The sequence below is a fragment of the Gymnoscopelus microlampas genome, assembly GCF_963454915.1.
Source record: "Gymnoscopelus microlampas genome assembly, chromosome: 1".
Taxonomy (NCBI): Eukaryota; Metazoa; Chordata; class Actinopteri; order Myctophiformes; family Myctophidae; genus Gymnoscopelus; species Gymnoscopelus microlampas.
The window spans coordinates 29,549,902-29,570,764 of record NC_139962.1 but is presented as its reverse complement, the minus strand read 5'-3'; positions in this window follow the sequence as shown (position 1 = coordinate 29,570,764).

Sequence of the window (20,863 nt, the reverse complement as noted above, 5' to 3'; positions counted from 1 at the left end):
TAGTTGATCAGCTCTTGTCTGCAAGCGACAACGTCGCTATGAAACATTTTAATGAGGCTTTTCCCCTCTGTCACGCCCCCGAGTTGATCAGTGAATGCACAGTCAACAAAACCGTTCAACAGTAAGGCGTTTGATTCTGTCGCTCACCATCATTAGTCTAATAAAGGCCCTGACACACTGCATGCGTCAGCCGCACACGTTATCAAAAGCACACATTGTTTACAACGGCTGCAGCCACACTGGAGGCGTCAGCTGGAGGCGTCAGAACCTGTTGAGGCGTCTCTCAGAGCACATTTCTGTTTTTGAGCGCCAACGCGTGGCACAGACCCTCCAAAATGAGTTGGAGCAACACAGAAAGGTCATCTCTTTTTATGTCCTGACACGTGTCGGTAGCGGTTGCACCAGTGCCGCTTTCGTTTTGTCACAGCCTTTATATCTTCTGGCATCGTAGCAGTAGCTCAATATTAATTCCAATGAATTACCAGTTTAATTGTTCTGCTGCTATGATGGCCCTTGATCAATTCCTGGGGCTAATTGTCTTCATTCCCTCCGTGTGATCTTAACAAAATCAAGTTCCTGTAGATTGGAGGGAGGTACCGCATGGTGATGGGCTTTTTTAAAATACCGTTCCAACATTGTGATGAGACTCTTTGCATTTTCATTAAATCCGGACACATTTCCTGTTTCTTTAAGGGAAAGGAGGGGGTGGGATGTGTATGTAAAGAAATCTTTAATTTGAATAGAAACGTTGTGACTCTCCTTCTGAGAAATGACACATGTATCCGCGGCCTATCTTCATCTATATGTATATAGACAAGTACACATCTTCTTAACTAGTGCAAACCTAAAAAAAAAAGGAAATAAAACAAACTTAACGTGTGTGTGTGTGCGCGTGGATGTGTGTAGAGATTGGTCTGCTTTTTACATAAACAATACATGAATTGCTTTTTGCAAGTCAAATCCTTAAAGATTCACTGCCATCTTCACTCTGTGCTTTTCGTTCTAAAGAGCGAGATTGCATGCGAAAGAAAGGCTAAATAACTTACCGTTGATGAAATGGAGTGGAGGGGGGGTTTGATAAACAAGGCATATAGGAGATAACGCTTGACATGAGGATTGCAGACCTTCTGCCTCCCGCCTTTGGCTCTGCACACATCACAACCTTTTTCATGGAGTGGCCCAGAGATGTTTTGCACACGCGATCTCTCTTCTGGGCATGCTCAGATCACTGCAGTCCCTTGTGTTGCATGGAATCCCCCAGAATCTGCGTAACGCACCCCTCCACCTCCATCCCCCTCCTCTGAGAGCAGTGACCAGTAATTAAGGTTCCCAGATTCCCACTCCATTGTTATTTCTCTAACAATCTCCAAGGTAAGATGCTTTTTGACTGCTGGTTGTGCAGTGACCTGTACACGTCAAGCCATTCTCTCTTTATTGGGTTGTCTTCTGTCCACACTAATGGCCATAGGGGGCTGAGTCCGTGCTTCACCTGACCACCGCTCACAAAGCTGGGTCTCTGGAACCGACAGGCGGAACGGAAATCACATTAACCCACCCCAAACCAAAAGCCAAACCTACATGCTCTCACACATACACAACTAAACAAAAATAGGAGAATCTCGCTGCCCCCCCCTCCCTTCATCAGTTGAATGTGTCAGTCCAGTGCCTTGTTGTTTACTGGTGTTGTCATAAAGGCCCTCTGCCACCCACACCTCCTTCCAGAGGGCAGTGGACAGGCACCTTGTGAAGACAATGCAAGGCTAGAGATGTAGAAAGGCCCATATAGCTGACCTCTCCAGACAGTAAATCATGCTTTCATGATGACAGTACATCATTTGCCGGGTTTGCTGCAAATTAGTGCGTTATGGCTTTAATGCATTTTCAAAGTGTGGATCTAATGAGCTGATATTAGGATAACAAGAACACTGATTGTGTGAATACGGTACGTTGTTGATTTGCATGAAAACGGCTCCATGCCTGAACGACTCATTGTTTAATTTGCCTTTTATGTGATGTTTTCCTTGGGGGTAAATATAACACTGTGGTTGTCGCTTTGCTTTTGTCTTTGACGTATATGGACCATTTTAGTTTTTAGTTGGTTCTAGTCTAGTTGCAGGGGTTCCCAAACTTTACCATGCCAAGTACCCCCAAATAGCCATAGCCCCTGGCTATATATAAATACATATATAAACAATATATGTTACTAATATCTGACATAGGCTATTAGCAAAGGTACAGCCATGTCACTTGACAGTGAAATTACTGTAAATTATTCACTCATTTACACAAATTAATGTCTCAATTTCTTATGTACGATCTTTAACTTTAGAAACACTAGCGGTGTGCTTAAATGGCTTGACATCATTTGGCTAACCTTTCAAATGCAGGCTCACCCTTCTCCGGTAAGTTCTGTAGCCTCCACAATGTGTAAATCAATAATTGACCTTCACTCTGACATGTGCCATTCAGCACCAATGCAAAGGGTCAGAGAGCAGAACAGGGAGAAATAAGGTTATTAGTGTGGTTGCCCTAACAGGGCAACCAGACTATTGTTCTAGGGATACTTCATTCTTTCTAGATAAACTTTATTTTGCCGTGCTACTCCTCCCACAGTTTTTTTTCCCCAATTTAGTGCCATATGTCAAAATGACCGTCTTGACCGGGAATCGTGCGCTTGTATTTTGCTAAGAGATTGGTGAAATAGTTTAATTGATATTGATTTATTAGTGCATTAAATTTCCCCATCCACTTTAATGGAAAAGTGAAAAAACTAAAATTCAAGTATTTTTTTCTCAGAAACCGTAAGAACTAGAGTTACCAGATTTGGAGGGGAGGTTCATAGTTTATTGCCAAATTATTGAAACAAATATTACACCATTCAGCCCACTTTACCTTTTAGCCTATAACTCTTGAACCGTAGGTCGTAAAATCAAAATGTATTTTTCCCTGGATTCCTTGGGTCATTACGCAACTCCCCATATAGGCCACGCCCATTTGCGTCTGGATAGATTTCTTGATATTGATTTATTAGTGCATTAAATTTCCCCATCCACTTTAATGGGAATTGCATAAACTCCCATTCAAGTATTTTTTCTCGGAAACCATAAGGGCTACAGTTACAAGACTTGGAGGGGAGGTTAATAGTTTATTGCAAAATTATTTAAAAAATAATCATATCAGTCGGCCGCATGGTGGCGCTATAACAGCCCACTTTACCTTTTGGCCTATAACTCTTGAACCGTAGGTCGTAAAATCAAAATTTCTTTTTCCCTAGATTCCTTGGGTCATGACGCAACTCCCCATATAGGCCACGCCCATTTGCATTTGGATAGATTTTTCCCCATTTTGAATTTTCTTCAAAACACACTTTTAGCTCCTCCTCCCACATATTTTGTCCAAATTTCACAAAAATCGGTACACATGATTGCCGGACCCATGCAATAAACATATCCAAGCGGCATTTTGATAGTCCTTACCGTTCGTCCGCAATTGGCTTCCAAAGTTAGCGGGAGGGGCCCGTTTTACCAAAAATGCCAAAAATCACGAATGAAATGTCCGGTCAATCCCAAATTAAAATCACATGTCAAGGGTGGTTTACTCAACAAACCCCCAAAAGCATTTCCATTTTGATCGATAGGGGGCGCCACAAATGCGCAAAATGTAACCGTTTGACACAAAAACATGATTTTTGGAGGGATCAGTTCTCTCAAAAAGAAAAGCAAGTGATCTCAGGAGTGACATGACGATGTCATTGGCCCGCTACATTTGTGGGAGGGGCCTGTTTCTTTAGTGGGAGGGGCCTATTTCCTCAAATCAAAACGGCACGCGTCACAAACGCGGGATCCGATCGGCACCGAATTCGAATCGCGCGGCCTCCGACGGTATTCCTCCAGGCGTATTCTTCGAGTCCCGACGGCCGCGACCGGCGTCGGAGCAACCACACTTCGCGTCTAGTTTCATTCACTACAGTATGGGGATTTTACTGAAAAGTTTTTCTCTTTCAATTAATCAATGAGGCATACAGCTGAAACAAACTAAACATAGCAAGATCCACCTGTCTTAACAAGCAACTTAATCGATGTTACTGATTACATCCAGTGGTGAAAGAAGTACTCTGATTTGTTACTTAAGTAAAAGTAGCAAAACCACAATATTGAAATACTCTGTTTCAAGTAAAAGTCTGTATTTTACTTGAGTAAACAAGCAAGATCCCCAGTTAAAGTCCAATACAGAGATAATCAAATATTTAATTGCAAAAAGTATAGTGTTACCTAAAGAATTTAATCCAACTACAGGCAATCAACCCAACAACAACAAGGCTTCAAATGGACAAAGTCACACAGTGTTTGACAACAGTTCCGCCTTGAGATTATTTGGATATGAAATTAACATTTTCCTGAATGAGCCATGCATTTCACCTGATGAAAACACATGCCATTACAAGAGACTCAGTGTCCTTCCTAAGCAGTAGGCTACCTGCTGATACCCGCTACCTTGGTTGCAATTGTTTTATTTTTAACAATCATTTCTCAATCAGAATTTTTTCTTGATCTTATCTTATTATCTTAACCACATTTTAATATTTACCAGGGAGCCAAGGTATGGCTCCTTGCCATAATCAATTGACGCCCCGGTTTGAGAACCTGTGGTCTAGTGTGTTTTGACCTTCCCGTGAAACATATTTGTTCCAAGGCCAGTTCGAGTGCTGCTCATTTTCAATCTCACCGCCATCATCAACAAGGAATTTAATTTTCATCCCCTCTCAGGCCTTCACTGGCAGCAGTTGCAGGCGGTTCTGATGGATCACAGACCAGTTTAATTTTCCAACACTTACCAGTGGCTTTCAGGCACACCACATCAGGGCTGGATAACAGAATTGACAAGGTCTGGGGCTAAGCCCACAGCATTTGATGGGGTTGGGGCAAGCCGCCGGGCACAAATGTTATTTTTTTGGGTGGTCCTTGCAGCAAGGACCACCAAGAAAATACCACAAAAAAAAATACTTAATTTCACTGCATTGTATGCAACCATCATTTAATTTCTTAATGACATTTCATTATGTAACACTACTCTACTGAAATGTCTTCGGACGTTTCCAGTGGTGGAAAAAGTACTCAACCACAATACTTGAGTCAAAGTTACTATAGATACTCCTTTTTTTGCCTTTTTGTTGTCACTGCAGTTGGATCCTACTGGCTCCCCTGCCAGTGAGGAGCCCCCACCGGGAAGACTACTCCTTCCGCCCAACAGTCCCCGCTGACAGGTGCTGCCCCAGCCCATGCTGAACCCCCATACTCCACGGTGGTGGGCAGCTACTTTACCACTGCACCCCAAAGTATAGATACTCCTTGTCAAATATTACTCCACTGTAAGTGAAAGTTGCTCAGTCATAATGGTTCTTGGGTTAAAGTACTGGAGTAGGCCTAATTGGCCTAATTGGTTTTAAAAATACTTAAGTATTCAAAAGTATACATTTTCAAAAACAACTCGAAGATCTTTCAGAAAATAGACACGCGCGGGAGCATGCACAAACACACACACACACACACACACACACACACACACACACACACACACACACACTCACACACAGAGCACACAGAGCACAGCACAGCAGCAGGGCACGGTAGAGGCCTCATGCAGAGGGCAGGTAGTGATGGGTGAGGCAACGGCCCACAGTACCTCCAAAAACACACAAATTACCCAGACAGGCCTGGGCCTGCGGAGGGTATAGCCGCAGAAAAATGAGATGAAAAATGTTTACTGTGAAAGCATGCTCATATTATAGCTGATGAAACATTGGGGAGCAAGAGAGGAGAAGAGAGTGTGGGGGAGAGGTGAAAGAAAGGGCTGGGAAGGCTTGCGGGGGGGGCTGATAGGGGGAGGTGGGGGCAGGCGGGGTGGCAGAGGGATGAACGCCGGGGAATAGCGAGGCCTGGAGAGAGAACTAATGGGCTACACGCAAACGGGTTCAAACCGGAGGCGCAGTGAGGCAGCGGTGGCCTGACACAGCTGAGGGCCTCAGAGGAGACCCCGGCCTATTAGAGCAAGATAAGGGCCTGTTTGGAGAAAGCATCCTCTCAATGGTGCGCTGGGCACCAGCACCCGGCCCGGGCATCAATTAAAGGGAAGAAAATATGACATGGAAGTAGAAATGCATTAAATAAAAACAACAAACTGCCAGGGCTTTCTGCTGCTGCCTCCCTCTCTGAAGGCTTTCGGGAGCGGGCGGGGAGTGTCAGCGCTGAAATACGGTCGATTTAGTCTCCGTAGCATTGTGGAGGTGGGGGAGTGTATGATGAGGTGCAATGTGAAAGGTAGAAAAGAAATGAGCGCCGATGCCTCCTGGACACAGAGTTTCACACGCAGATGAAAGATGAGAGGGAGACGGAAACTCATCCAAAAAAGGAGGGGAAAAAAAAATCAAGCACAATTTCGACAAGAAAAAAAAAAAAGGCACGCCAGTGGATGATGGCTATGATAACTAATTTAGCTTTAATTCACCTTCAATTCCTTCCTTTCCAAGCCTAAAGGCAGTTATATACCAGGCTACAGTGGCCTAGATTCCTCAGTACTTGTAGAGAGCAGTTTTACTGGACATTGTATAGGTTCTGTCCACTTTTGGGGCATAATGTATACTGTTACTGTATGACATGCACACAACCACTGGCATGGAAGCAGATGACCATAGTGTCATAAGTTTGCAAGCTTGAACAGCACTTGGGAAATTGAACCACGGCTGCTTTAATTGTGACAAAAGACTGATGTCAGCACAGCCCCCTGTGGTACAAGGGCAGAGTAGGGGGGGGGGGGGGGCTTCTAGGGGCCACAGCCCGAAAGTTTTCTCAAAAGCTTAGAATCTCTTAGGTTTTTTAAAAACTTCAACTTTATGTCATTTCCTTCAGTCTCTCTGACTGGACCGGCGTCTTGTGTGTCATTGTGCAGTACTACTCTACTCCTAACAGTAAGAGACAGCAATACGCCAACGGGCATCTAGCCTGCCGGCCCTGCCGAAAAGCAAAAGGAGAAGTGTTTCATTCAGTTTTGACACCTCAGTGAGCAAGCTTGCTATAGCTAGACGACTAACGTTATGGACATACAGAAGTTTTTCCAGAGGAGTCAACTTAAGCTGCCATCCACACACACACTGGTCATGAGTCATATCTTTTGGATCATAGACGGAATAGTGATGTGATCTGAACAGTGACTTCAGCCAGCTGCTGACTGAGTCTGAGTTTATTACAGTTGTGATTAAGAGTGAAATGTCCAGTGGTGTACTGGACTTTACTTGGGTAATTGTATTTTTTGGATACTTACTGTATGACTTTCACTCCACCACATTTCAAAGACAAATATTGTACTTTTTACTCCACTGCGTGCATGTTCGTGTCAGGTGGAGCAGCAGACAGGAATATCCAGAGCCTACAAGGCTTCATGGTGGTGAGGTGAAGTGGGCTCATGGCATGGCAGTGGTGGAAAGTACACTTATTTTGATGCCAATGCTTTTGTACTTTTACTTAAAGTTTACCTCCTAATACGCGAGGGGCCCGTGTTTTTTCGATTACTTTTTTCATTTATTTTTAAAAAATGTTTTGGAAAATGAAAAAAATTCAATTAAATAAAAATAAATATATAAATAAATGAAGAAAGTAACCATAAAAACACGGCTCCCTCGCGTATTAGGAGGGCAGGGTGAGTCACCAGAATCAAGGACGGGTGTTTTTCATGAATCTAACATGTTGATAAAATGAATATCAAATATCTAAACACTGAATCAAGCAACTTAAAATGGTCTGGGGGGCTCACAAAAGCCTCAGTAGACGATAAAATGACACAAAGTTTTTTTTAAGTGAAATATCCCTTTAAAGGGATATTTTACTTTTAAACATATTACGGGCCATTTTAACGTCTTCTCAAGCTTTCGTGTGCACCCCAGACAGTTTTCAAGTTGCTTTATTCAGTATTTAGATATTCATTCATATTTATATTCATTTTATCAGACATGCCCCCCTCCTATATAAACCCATTGTAACTTCAAACTCCATTTTAACCATGTTATTGATTGAAAACACACGTCCTTTGTCCTGGTGACTGATATTGTCCTTCTAATGCATGAGTGAGCTGTGTTTTCTCAATTACTTTACTTTCTCAATTACTACTTTTTCATTATTTTATTTATTTTTTATTATTTTTTCATTTTCCCAAAAAAGGAAGCGGTGCCTACTCTGTTTAAGTACCGCCTGGTACTGCCTGGTTTTCAGGCGGTACTACTCTGTTTGATGTGTGGGCGCTGGTATTCAGACAGTACTACTCTATTTGAAGTGTATGCACTGGTATTCAGGCGGTACTGCTCAATTTGATGTGTGGGCACTAGTATTCAGGCGATACTACTCTATTTGATGTGTGGGCGGTGGTATTCAGACGGTTCTACTCTATTTAATGTGTGGGTGCTGGTATTCAGGCGGTACTACTCTATTTGATGTGTGGGCGCTGTACTGTTAGGCCCCCGTGTGTGCGTGCGCTCACGTGTGCTGTCTCCTGTTTGTGTTCAATTAGGGTAATTGGTTGCATCTTTGTGTTGCAATCAGCTGCAGCTGTTTATACCTTGCTTATATGGACTGACGGATGGATGGACAAACACATGGTCAAATGTGGAGGGGTAGGCCTCAAAAAAAAAAAAAACACGCATTAGACGGACAATATCAGTCACCATAACCAGTGACGTGTGTTTTAATTGAGTCTAACAGTCTAAAAGTCTAACTGATAAAATGAATATCTAATGTATCATATCTACTGAATCAAGCAACTTAAAAACTGTCTGGGGTGCTCACAAAAGTCAGAGTTGACTTGAAAATGACCCCAAAACATGTTTGAAAGTGAAATATCCCTATAGTAAAATGTTGAATGCAGGCCTTGTACTTGTAAAAGAGTATTTATATATTGTGGTATTGCTACTTTTACTTAAAGACATCTGACTTCTTCCACCACTGGCGTCACCGGCCACTCTCTGAATCACTGCCTGTGAGCACACATTGATAGATTGGCAAAGCAGTTTGTTCTACCAAATTTAACAATGATATATCATTATCACAACTTTGGGGGAAATCTATAAAATCAATGGGCCTGCCGGTGGAGCAGGATTAGTATTACCAACACGCTGAGAGGGTGTTAAAGTGGCCGAGTATGGATCCAGGTTGCGGCTCGGATCAATGGCATTTGTGGACACTAAGCTCAATAACAAGCCATCCAAGAACGGGTTTTCGTAGAAGAAAGAAGGAGATGTGAAAAGCAAATTTGCTGCTAGAGAAGCTAATATCCTGTGCTGTGCGTGCCCGAGTGAACATGACGTGGCTGTCGGCTGGAAACCTTGTATATGCGAAACCGTTACTTTTCAGAAAATAGAAAAATGACCTGTGTTCCAATGGATATAATGCAGTTATTATTTAGTCACAAGCTCTTGTTAATACTTTTCATTAGTACTTAGTAGTATTTATAAACCCAACTGGCATACCTAACCACTTTCACTTGAAGATCAGAATTTGCAAAAATTGCTAAGTCACAAGCTTGTAGATCCGCTATTTTTGCTACTTTTGTGTGACACTGCAGTTTGACGAAGTAGGGCAATAATTTACACACAAAAAAAAACATCTAATGTTGAAATATAATATAATGGAGATACAAGGTTTGTGCCCAACAGCATCGATGAGCTGTGTAGCTGCTGGGTGGGCGAGGGTAGATTCCTCCGCTGAAACGACACCGATACAAATGCAGCTGTCGTTATTGATACCCGTCCGTCATTGGTATTGGCAGACAAGGGATGAAGAATGTAAAATATATTGATTTTGAAACGGTTGGGAGGTATGTTATCGAGTGGATCGAATTGATTTTGAAATCAAGTTGTCTCTTTTGCTTTTGTTTCCCTTTGTTTTCAAAGCAACTGATGCCTTAAATGGTCATTGTAAAAGGAGCACACAGTAAAATCCTGAGTGTACATTTAACTGAGTAAAAAGAAAATAGCTCCACTCTCAGAGTTAAATTAACAGTGTATTTTTACAGCGTATGTGTCTAGATTGTGGTCCTTCTTTGAATCAGAGGATTGATTGTCATCAAAGTGTTGATAGTGTAATCACTGTGCTGGCATCTGAGTGACACGTAAAGAGGTGACAGACTGCACTGTCTGCATGCACAGTCAAATCCAGACCACTAATTGAACACTAGCGAGTCCATTTCTACACTCTCAGAGTTCAATTAGCACTCCGGATTTGACTGTGTAGGTGTTGCGTGGTGAAAACAGTCAAAGACGGTAATGGGACCAGTAAAGAGTCACATTTCCTGTTTGGTTGTTGACAAGTCCTGACAAGATGACAACGGATGCTGTATTTAAATGAACCAGGGGGATCGCAGGGTTTCATGGGAGCGATGGCAGGTGCACTAAAAGTAGCGCTACATCAGCCATTCCCAACCTGTGGGCAGGGGGAGGATAACATTAATATAAAGATATGTTTAAAAAAAGTCGTGAGGTCTATACTACCTCCTTTTTCCCTCCACATCAAATTTCATCAGCGAAAATAGCAGATCTACAAGCGCACAACGACGCATTGTGAGCTTTAGGGTTCAAGTGGTTGAATAGGGTTCACATGGTTTTAAGCCCTACAGTATACTTAGTTGTACAAAAAATACAGCTGATCTAGATCCAGGATTTTAAGAATTTAGGAAAATGTAGAAGAAAGTGGAAAGTTTGCCCAAAGTAGGGACATCAGGGTTAATGTAGTTAAACTCTGTCACACAATCTTCTTATACTCGATACAAATGACATAATTGATGTAAAAAACAAGCCAAAGCAGTTTCTGAAATCTGTCTTGAAACCTTTTCTCTTTGCAATTTTGTTTATTTTGTACACAAATAAAAAAATAAACTGTTATGGCTGTTGGCAGATGGCAGGTAGAGAACATGTTAGACTTGATTTCTTTATTTCTTTATTTTGGGAGCAGATATTGAAGCCAGGCCTTTGTTGTTGTCACATCTGCAGGACTAAGGGAGATTGTGCTATTTACTACCTTTCCGCATGTGACAAAGAGTTCAGAATTCATTTAAACCTGCAAAACTCTCCTCATGAAAGGCTTGGAAAGGCAAAGAGTTTAGACAGAGGAGGTCTGCTGGGTTTATAAAATAGGGGCATAGAAGCATGCACAGCGCACACAAAGAATAAATGTCAGCCCAATAGCCTGTGCTGGGAATCAACTGAGACGAGACAATGGCAAAAAAAAGAAATGTGTATTGGAAAAGAATATTTTATTACGGAAGAAATAGTTGGTGTTTGCATCCGCACACGGTCTCCAGGAGCAGGGTGACATCTTTAAACTCTGTTATAGAACTTGGTGAGCTGCTGTAGTAAACTGTTTCCACCGGATGTCATAGAGGTAATGGTCGAGTCACATGGCAAAGTATTTCATGTATTGCTATGCGTTTTTCCTAAGCTAACCCAAGATCACCCTTGCTGTACACATGTGCAAGAAATCACACGCACGCACGCATGTCCGTGCACACACACACACACACACACACACACACACACACACACACACACACACAGACCTAAGTTTGTGTTACTATACTTGTGAGAACAGCAACATTTTAGGACAGTGATATTACGAATGCCGTTTTTAAATTTGTTTGATCTAAATTTAAAGCCGAAAACAGCAGATTTACAAGCTCACAAAGTGTTACGCTTCGATGCATTGTGAGCTTGTAGATCTGCTATTCTCAGCACGCGATGCCGGCGTGCAACTACATATTTGAATCAGGAATCACTCCAAACCCTAAACTTAACCTCTAAATGTCTTATACTAACCCTAACCTGAATCTTTTCCTAATTGTAAGAGTAACTTAAAAACAATCTTTAACCATAATACAACCATTTTTCTTATGAGGACCAGGAAAACTGTCCTAACAATATATATTTATCAAATTCTACTATACTTCTGGGGACCTTTGCCCCCTAAAAGTATATTAATACAAGTACGCATAAACACGCACACACACATACAGACAGACACAAATGGACACACAGACACACATGGACACCCAGGCATGTGCTCGCACAATATACTTCTTATTTGCAGAGAGAATGCATTTCTTTATCTGCCGGGTCCTCTCTAAGAGATAAACAGGACATTTTCTTTCTGTCAGTGAATCTGATTGTGTATGTTCTGTTCGCCCCTGTGATTGTACATCCAATAGTGGCTGACTTTTCCCTCCAAAAGTAAAGAGTCTGGAAGCAGGGAAAAGGTAGCTAGTGAACTGTGGTCAAACAACATCACTTCCCTGAGAGGACAACTGGGCCGTCTATACAACAGGCTGACAAAAACACAGAGACAACAACTAAACTCATTGGACTGGTGGGCAACCAGTGGGAGAGAGAAAGGGGAGGGGGGGGACAGCAGAGAATGTTCTGGTAGAAATAAAAGCAACAAAATAAAGCGCAAGTACAAAGGGGAAAGGGACAAAGTTACGAGCAAATGAAGCACTGAGAAGACTAAAGCGTGCGACGGTGTTGCGCGAATAGCCATTCTACAAGCTCTCACAACGTTGAGTCGACAAAAGCCTGTGAAAGAGAAAGAGTTCTAATGAGAGTTCCAGCTACTTTGAATGGAGCCGAGTCTTTTTGCTGTGCTGTATTGACAGAGATGAGGGATAGAAGAGAGGAGAGGGAAAAAAGAACGAGGCGTAATTAAACAACTTAATGAGTTTGTCGGTCTTTTGTAGCCTGTTTTTCAACCGACAGCCCCCTTTTTTGTGTGTGTGGTGGAAAATGTTCTTTTTCAAAGAAGTTTCTTTCAGAGCAGTTATCACAGCATGTCAAATTGCTCCAACTCGACATAATTTTGGATTTTTATTTTTCTGTTCGAAGAGTGCTGCGAAACAAAGCACCCCACACACACACACACACACACACACACACACACACACACACACACACACACACCCTCCCTCCCTCCTTTGGTCTAATTTGCCTTGGCAGGGTCCCTCTGGGCAGGGGGTCTGCATGGACAGAGATGGCCCTGTCTCCTTGTTGGAGGATTATGGGATGGGAGGGTGTGTGTGTGTGTGTGCGTGTGCGCACCCGCTCGTGCGTGGGGTGGGTGGGTGCTTGGAGGGGTGGTGGGTGCTGCTAGCAATTTTACCCCAAAATGCTGCAATTGTCCCCGAGATTGAACTGTGCAGAGCGGTGATGCTCATTTTCTCTTCATTATATCTCCTGTATTTACTTAACTTTGTCTCAAAGGGAAGAAGACAAAAATGGGAGAGTTACAAAAGAGCCTTTCATATGGAAAGAGGTTCCATACAGCTCTTCTCTGACATGACCGAGTTAAACCAAGCTATGGTTTTGTTATGAAAGCAATATGAATGGCAAATGACTACTTTTCTACTTTTCATTGGTCTTACACAGTGAATTAGATCCTCGATTTCTTCCACACAACCCCTGTATAATGCCTCTTTTTGGGATCAAATTTGCAATTTAGCGCTGTCAAATTAGCACAAAGAAAATGACACCATTACTCAGACACAGGGAACAGTTATATGCTTATAGTTCTTACCATCGGACCTGATGATTTTATTTTCCTTTGAAAATAAATCCCTTCATAAATGATTCATTCCTGGTGAAGGATCATCTGACAAGGGATAATAAAACAGTACTAGCTGTAGCATATTTATATTCTAATAAATGCAGACAAAGGAAGTTCATCTGAGAAGATATTCCTCCTTTGTTTACAATACAATAAAACAGTTGGCAACGTCCCTCTCAATGGCTGTCAAACCTGATTTACAAATGTTGTATTATTCTTCTTGAATCTTCCGATTGCACAACATGCATGATCACAGCCTGTACTCTTTTCCGTTTTTTCCTACATACTGTTTCAGTAGTTATACAGTACTTACAGACACTAGTCTGTGCGTGATACCAGCAGCTTAATGACCAGCTAGCTTTATTTCATCAGCAATCAACAATCACAGGAGGGGTTTATTTGTCACTCACTCATACACAGTGGTGGACAAAGTACTCAACCCTAGTACTTGAGTCAAAGCATAGGTACTCCGGGTCGAATATTACTCAACAAGTGAAATTTGCTCTGTCAAATGTGTATTTTTTGATTGATTGAATACTTTATTAACAGTTTGAAAATAGTACAGTGGTATGATTATACAATGGTGCTAGAATGATAACACAAAAAGCCCTAAGGGCTTGTTTCCATTGTGGTCCTGTGTATTCAGTTCATCGAGACGTTTAAATACACACAATAATAAGCAATAATATACATATATACATGCATCAACACAGTAGCAATAAAACATATATGTCCAGTAAACATGAGGGGGGGGGATAAAGCACTGGAGTTCTTGCTTTAAAAAATATTTCAGTAGTAAAAAAAAAAGAGTCATTCTCACCAGGACTCTACACAGAAAAATCCTCAGTGTTAATTTAATCCATTTAATTATTCTCAGAGTTAAATTAACTGAGGATTTTACTGTGTATCTGTTTATCTGTGTTGGTAATACCCCCTTCGGGCCTACAGCTCTCAGCTAACACGTATAGAGAAAAAAGTCAAAAGAAGAATCAAAAGAGAAGAGAGAAAAAAAGGGGGGGGGGGGTCCCTTCCAACTTAATTACTGATATTTTTCTTTAATAGGTGTCTGATTTGGGGGACATAATTAGGTGCGGCTATAGAAGATGGCCTCCAGGGGCCCAGTCCTGGTGGGAGAGACGCCATCTTTTCAAATTATTCTGGGGGTCCAGTGCTCCCAAGCAGCTTATGCAGCTAAGGCCTGGTAATTAAATTATAATTTAACCTGCTCAGTGTGGAGCTCCAGGACCGGACCAGAGTGGGGGTGGAAGATCACCGACAGGATTTACACTTAATGAAATAATAAAGCATCAGCAGCCAGCTAGCTATCCGCCACTGTCTGTTTATTCACTCCTCTGTATTGAGAGTCGTTCTGGCCTGTATTGTAGCTGTCTGTCTGTCTGTCTGTCTGTCTGTCTGTCTGTCTGTGTGTGTCTCTCTCTCTCTCTCTCTCTCTCTCTCTCTCTCTCTCTCTCTCTCTCTCTCTCTCTCTCTCTCTCTCTCTCTCTCTCTCTCTCTCTCTCTCTCTCTCTCTCTCTCTCTCATATATATTATGGTGGGCGATAATGTTATGTCTGTCTAATGTATGCTTTTAGATGGCTACATACTCTAGTGTTAAGTGTTTGTTACCTTAGATGCCCATGGTTTAGTCCAACTATTTATACTGTGTTTTATTTCCTTGCATTGGGTATATTTGCTCCAGCTCAAATTGACTGTTTTTATACAAGGAATAGCAGCGATATATTGTAGTACTATAGTTTGACAGTTATGTTGCCAAGTGTACTGGGAAGATGCAATGTATGTTTGAGTTATTGTGAAATTTAAAAGTTGCAAAGCAGCAAGGAAGCCTTAACTTTACAGAAGGACTTAGTGCAGTGCTCTATGTAACTTTGCATATACACAAAATGTATATATAAACCCTGAGGGTTCTGTTATTCTGTATTTCGAGGATGTATTTTGCTAATGGTTATGTTTGTCCTTTTGCATACTAATTAACCGTTGGTTCATTAAATTCCATCCATGAGGACCTCCAAAATGCATAACTTGAAACCCCCGCTCACGAAGTAGCTGAATCTCAAACATAAACATGACAGAATGCATGAACTCACACTGCGCACAGCTCCAGTTCAAAATTATTCCATGCATACTCAATATTCTATTTTGGTTCATTGACCTTTCCACCTTTTTTTTCCCTAACTCTTTTAATTTATTTTATTTCTTCTTTTTTTCAAGTTTTATATCATTCACTGCTGTGAATGAGTCAGTACCCTTCACCCAGCTTTGGCCTTGAACCCCATGGAGGGGAGACCTTTCAAACTGTTAACAGGTTTGATGATATTTGCTTTTTAATTCAGGAACATTTGTAGTGCATGTGCATAGAATAACTGAACACTAGCAAGCATCACCCACCCCCATCATCAGTTAGATAGTTTTCTCTTGCTAATGCTGCTCCAATGTAGTTTACAAAATGTATATGACACTAGGAACAAGGAAAAAAATAAGAAAGAAAGTAAGTAAAGAGAAAGTAAAGACAAGAAAAAGAAAGAAGGACAGATAGAAAATAAATGAAAATATGTCACAGTGCATGCATGAGGTGCAGAGAAAGATCAAGTCCTCCATGTGTTTCTTTGTCAGTGTGTCTTTCCTCTTCCCTTCCCTCCTTCTCCCTCCATCACTGCGTCTGTTAAGATGGATGCCTCACAGTGGAGGGAAGAACCGCACAGTGTTCCAATCGCCCTGCACCGCCGCAAGCTCATTACAGCCCCTCCTCCCAAAATCACTCCCTACCCCTGCACCCCTGCACCCTTCTTACCATTCACCCCAGCCTCAATCTACCCCCCCCCCCCCAAACACTCTCCCACATCCCCACATCCAGCCCCAGCCTGCATGACAGACAGGCCCGGTTAACAGTCCCTGTAAGCGGGGAGGGAGGGGAGCAGAGAGGTAAAATGACTGGACCGCAAATGACAGGTGTAGTTAAAATAGTGAGGCGCAGAAAAGGGCTTGAGGACAGAGAGGCTGTAATAAGCAGGATGAAGGAGCTCAAGCATCGCCCGAGTTTTCCTCTCTCTACCACTAAACATCCTACCTCGGGCAAACGAAGGGAAAATAAGAAAAAGTTAACTTTTCTTTTTTCAGTCAATTCCTGCCGCTCCTTCAGTCTTGTCTCTCCTATTGCGGTCCAACGTTAACCACTTAAACCCTCTATTCTTAGTGAAACGGACCTGAGTTATAACTGCACTTAGACTAGCTTTTTTTCCTGTCTACACCAAATCTCTTTGCCAAAAATTGCAGATCTACAAGCTCACAACATGTCGCAGCGCGCTGCGTTGTGAGCTTGTGGATCGGCTATTTTTGGCTAATGTTCCCCCCAGAATAAGGATGCTGGGGTTCAAGTGGTTAAATGCTGCACAACATGGCACGATGTAGTCCAAAATGATTTGTTTTCAAGTTAACGAAGGAGCAGCTATTAACATGATGCCGGTGATTGCCTATTTTCTTAAGAGTTTTAATCAAATGCAGTGTGACAGCACTAGCTTGAATTGTAAATGGGCTGAGGGAGGCCATTTTGTTGGGTGTTACCGTGGGCTTAGTTTAGATGGACACGGGAGGGATTTGCCCTCCACTCGCCGTTGATCTGCATCTTTTTTTCTTTTTTTGCTCCTTTCATCCATTTTCTCTCTGTCTCTCTGTGGCCGTTTATTTATTTATTTTTTTATCTCCGGTTCTCCATCAGATCCCGTCTAGCCTCATGTTTAAAGTAATCAGGTTTCCCAGCATCCTCTAGTCAGATGGGGGAGGGGGGGGGGGGGGGTGTGGAGGAGAGGATGAGGAGGGAATAGGAGGGAGGTGAGCGAAGAGCAGTACACTGCAAAATCCTGCATATCCCTTTAAACCATTCAATCTGGGAACGCATCTGTGTCATTTTAGATTTCTTTGGCTATTCAAAAATAGCAGATATACAAGCTCATAGCACGGAACCGATTGCCACACTATGAGCTTGTAGATCTGCAATTTTTTGCAAATGTCTTCTCAATCCTAACAGTTTTTTGAAAAACGTATGTTTCTATATCAGTGGTTCTCAAACCTTTTCATCTCAAGGACCCCCAAAATGATATGCATCTGGCCGTGGACCCCCATCAAAATATGTTGTTCCAGGGACCCCCAGAAGCAAAGATTTGAGTTAAAAATGGTCGCTATGAGCTTGTATATCTGCTATTTTTGAATAGCCAAAGAAATGAGAAATGACACAGACGCGTTCCTGGATTGAATGGGTTAACTCTGGATTTTGCAGTGTAGGATTGGAAGCAGGCAGGCCCGTTGCTTTACTGCGGGGAGGTAAACCAAATTGTCTGTGTGTGTTAATCTAACACAGAGTTAAATTACACTCTCAGGGTTAGATTAACAGTGTGTATTTCACTGTGCTTCTAATCTCTAACTGTCTTTAGAAATAACAATGCATTTTTACATGTCCTGCCTGGTTGCTGATATTGTAACTAACTGTTTTGTATTGTAGTTTGATTATGGTATATTGTAGAGAGAAGAAATGTAATAAGCTAGGCAGGCAGATGTATTTTTTAGGCTGGTACAGACTTGTATGTACATGCCAGAAGAGGCCAAACGATATTTGACACAGAGTTACAAATTCACAACCACTATACACTATAATTAAAAACAGTGGAATAAGTTTGCAGCCGAGCGTTCCGTATTGTCATAGTGTTGAAAACAACCCGTAGTGCACTGTCACTCTGTTTATCATGGTTGTCTGGCTGTGCTCTGTAACACTGTAAAATCCCTTACGGGTCTTTTTTTTAATACACGACCAGGGTTAAATTAGGTTTCAGGATTTTATAGTGTGCACTAGAATCTGTGTGTTTCCTTGCATACTGCACAGTAAAATCTCCCTTGTTATTTTAACTCACAGAGTTTGCAAATGCAACCAAGGGGCCCATAATTAACACTGAGGATTTTATAGTGTGTTTTCTTCCTCTGATCAGACTTTCTGTGCTTTTTAAATGCACTGGATCCATACAACAGTCTCTTCTCCTCTGCCTGACTCCCCGCCCTGACCCTGATAGCGCTGCCTATCTGATGGGTATTAACAGGATTATCAATGCTGTTGCCATAATTAGCACTAATGCACCACAATTACTGATATAGATCAGAGGGATTACAGTTAATGTTGTAGAGCGTTCTCCCAGGGAGAAGAGGGGAAAATCCAACGCTTTCTGATCTTAGGGAATTTAGTTGTATCCACGCGTTTGTCAGGGAACAGTAAAGTGCCTCTGTATGGGTTGTACTCGAGACTGGTCTCACATATGGTCTCTGTCTCATCTCGGTCCAGTCTGCAGTTTTACTCCATCTTCACTTGGTCCAAGACTGAGAGTTTCTCCAAAGTTGCCAGCTTTAAGAGATTTACTGTCATTATAAGTTTATTTATTTATTTTTTATTTTTTGGGTTAATTCTCCGATTTATTCTCGTATTAACTACTTAATTATTTTCATTACTGTGAAAAACATATTTATCTTATAGACTATCTTATTATACCCAATTATGTCCTTTTCCAGTCAGTAAATTATAATTGCAATGTTTCAGATCAAAAGATTGCCCTCTCTGACGTATATACTGTAGTAATCTATTTGTATTTTACTTAATTCATTAAACAGAAACCTTTGGAAAAAACATAATTATTTGGTCAAGTTATCGATTAGGATAAAATGATTCTGGTCATGGTCTTGTCTCGGTCTCACTTTCTCACTTTCCAGCACTACTCTGTATGTTTACATGTTCATGTATGTGAACATGTTGAACGGCAGGGAATCCAAACCTTTGATACAGAACATATATTGACAGAAGTGGTATACTCCTCTGATGCTCAGGACAGTTCAGCTACCGTACATCCCAAACATTATTTGTGGGCATCTACTGTATACAGTACATATAAACACAAGTAGTGTGTACTTAGGAGATTGAGGTGTAGTTGAGGTGATGCCAGGGCTTGTGCTGTGATAATAATGTTAGAATGTTCTGTTTTACTGAGCTGCACTCATGGATAATCATATTGTAGTAATTATAATAATTACATGAACAAGAAAAGCGATATTATGATAGATAATGAACTGTACCTGAATTTACAATATCATATGCACATATTAAGCTCCTTATGCTGCTTATTATGGTTCCCACAGCAACCATACTATCATGTATACAGCTTTTTTTATATTATAGTTAATTCCAACTCATTATTAGACACAATTTATACTCCGATTGTGAGGCAATGTAAGCTTGAAGACCTGCTGTGTCGTCGTCGACGGCAAGCCAGTGTTGATTTCGTCGACTAAAACTATGACGAAAAATGTTTGTCAACTACCGGTACCTTTATTCACTGACGAAAACTAAATAAAAACTAAATAAATAGGCTGTATGATGACTAAAACTATGACTAAATATATTTCAGTCAGATAACTCACGAATAGATTGAGCCAATATTATATACCGAATATATATTGAATATTTATACGGCCACATAGTAATGAGCATGCACGTAACCTCTTGAGTTGACAATTTCGTCAACAAATAAAAACTAGACTAAAATGTTAGGGAGGGACTAGTGGAAGAGACTAGAGTGAAGAGATCCAGTAGAACTAGTATGTTGTGCTCTGAAAATATCAGACTAAAACATTTGGCCATGACTAAAATATGACTAAAACTAAATGTATTTTTTTTCAAAAGACTATGACTAAAACTAAATCAAAATGTTGCGGCAAGCGACTTTGTGTGAGTCCTTTTTGTGACTGAGTATAAACGAGGCACATGATATAGCAGCTCCCAGCGTATAGATAGACTCAAGCATGTCAGTGTCATTGACTCAGGACACATGCTAAATATATCCGGTCCCAATGCAGGGGAGGAACATGTGTCTTTATCAGTGGTGGTTAACTCAGTACAGGAAACCCTGCACATGTTATTCATGTAATATTTAGATGAGAGGGTCAAAGTGCCCCTGTGGGGATGGGAGTCAGGCTGCCTGATTGGCCTGCGTCTGGTCTGTGGAGAGAGACACATCCTGCAGCGCGGCTGCTGCCACCCCGTCACTGTCAACACGCACGAGGCACGGGGCGCTTTAACTCCCGGGCGTGCCACGATGTTACAGCTCTGACTGATACAGCAATAACGGCGGCGAGGGCTGCATATTAGACTTTAGAAGTTAAATGACAGATACTGTTAGTTATGCTCG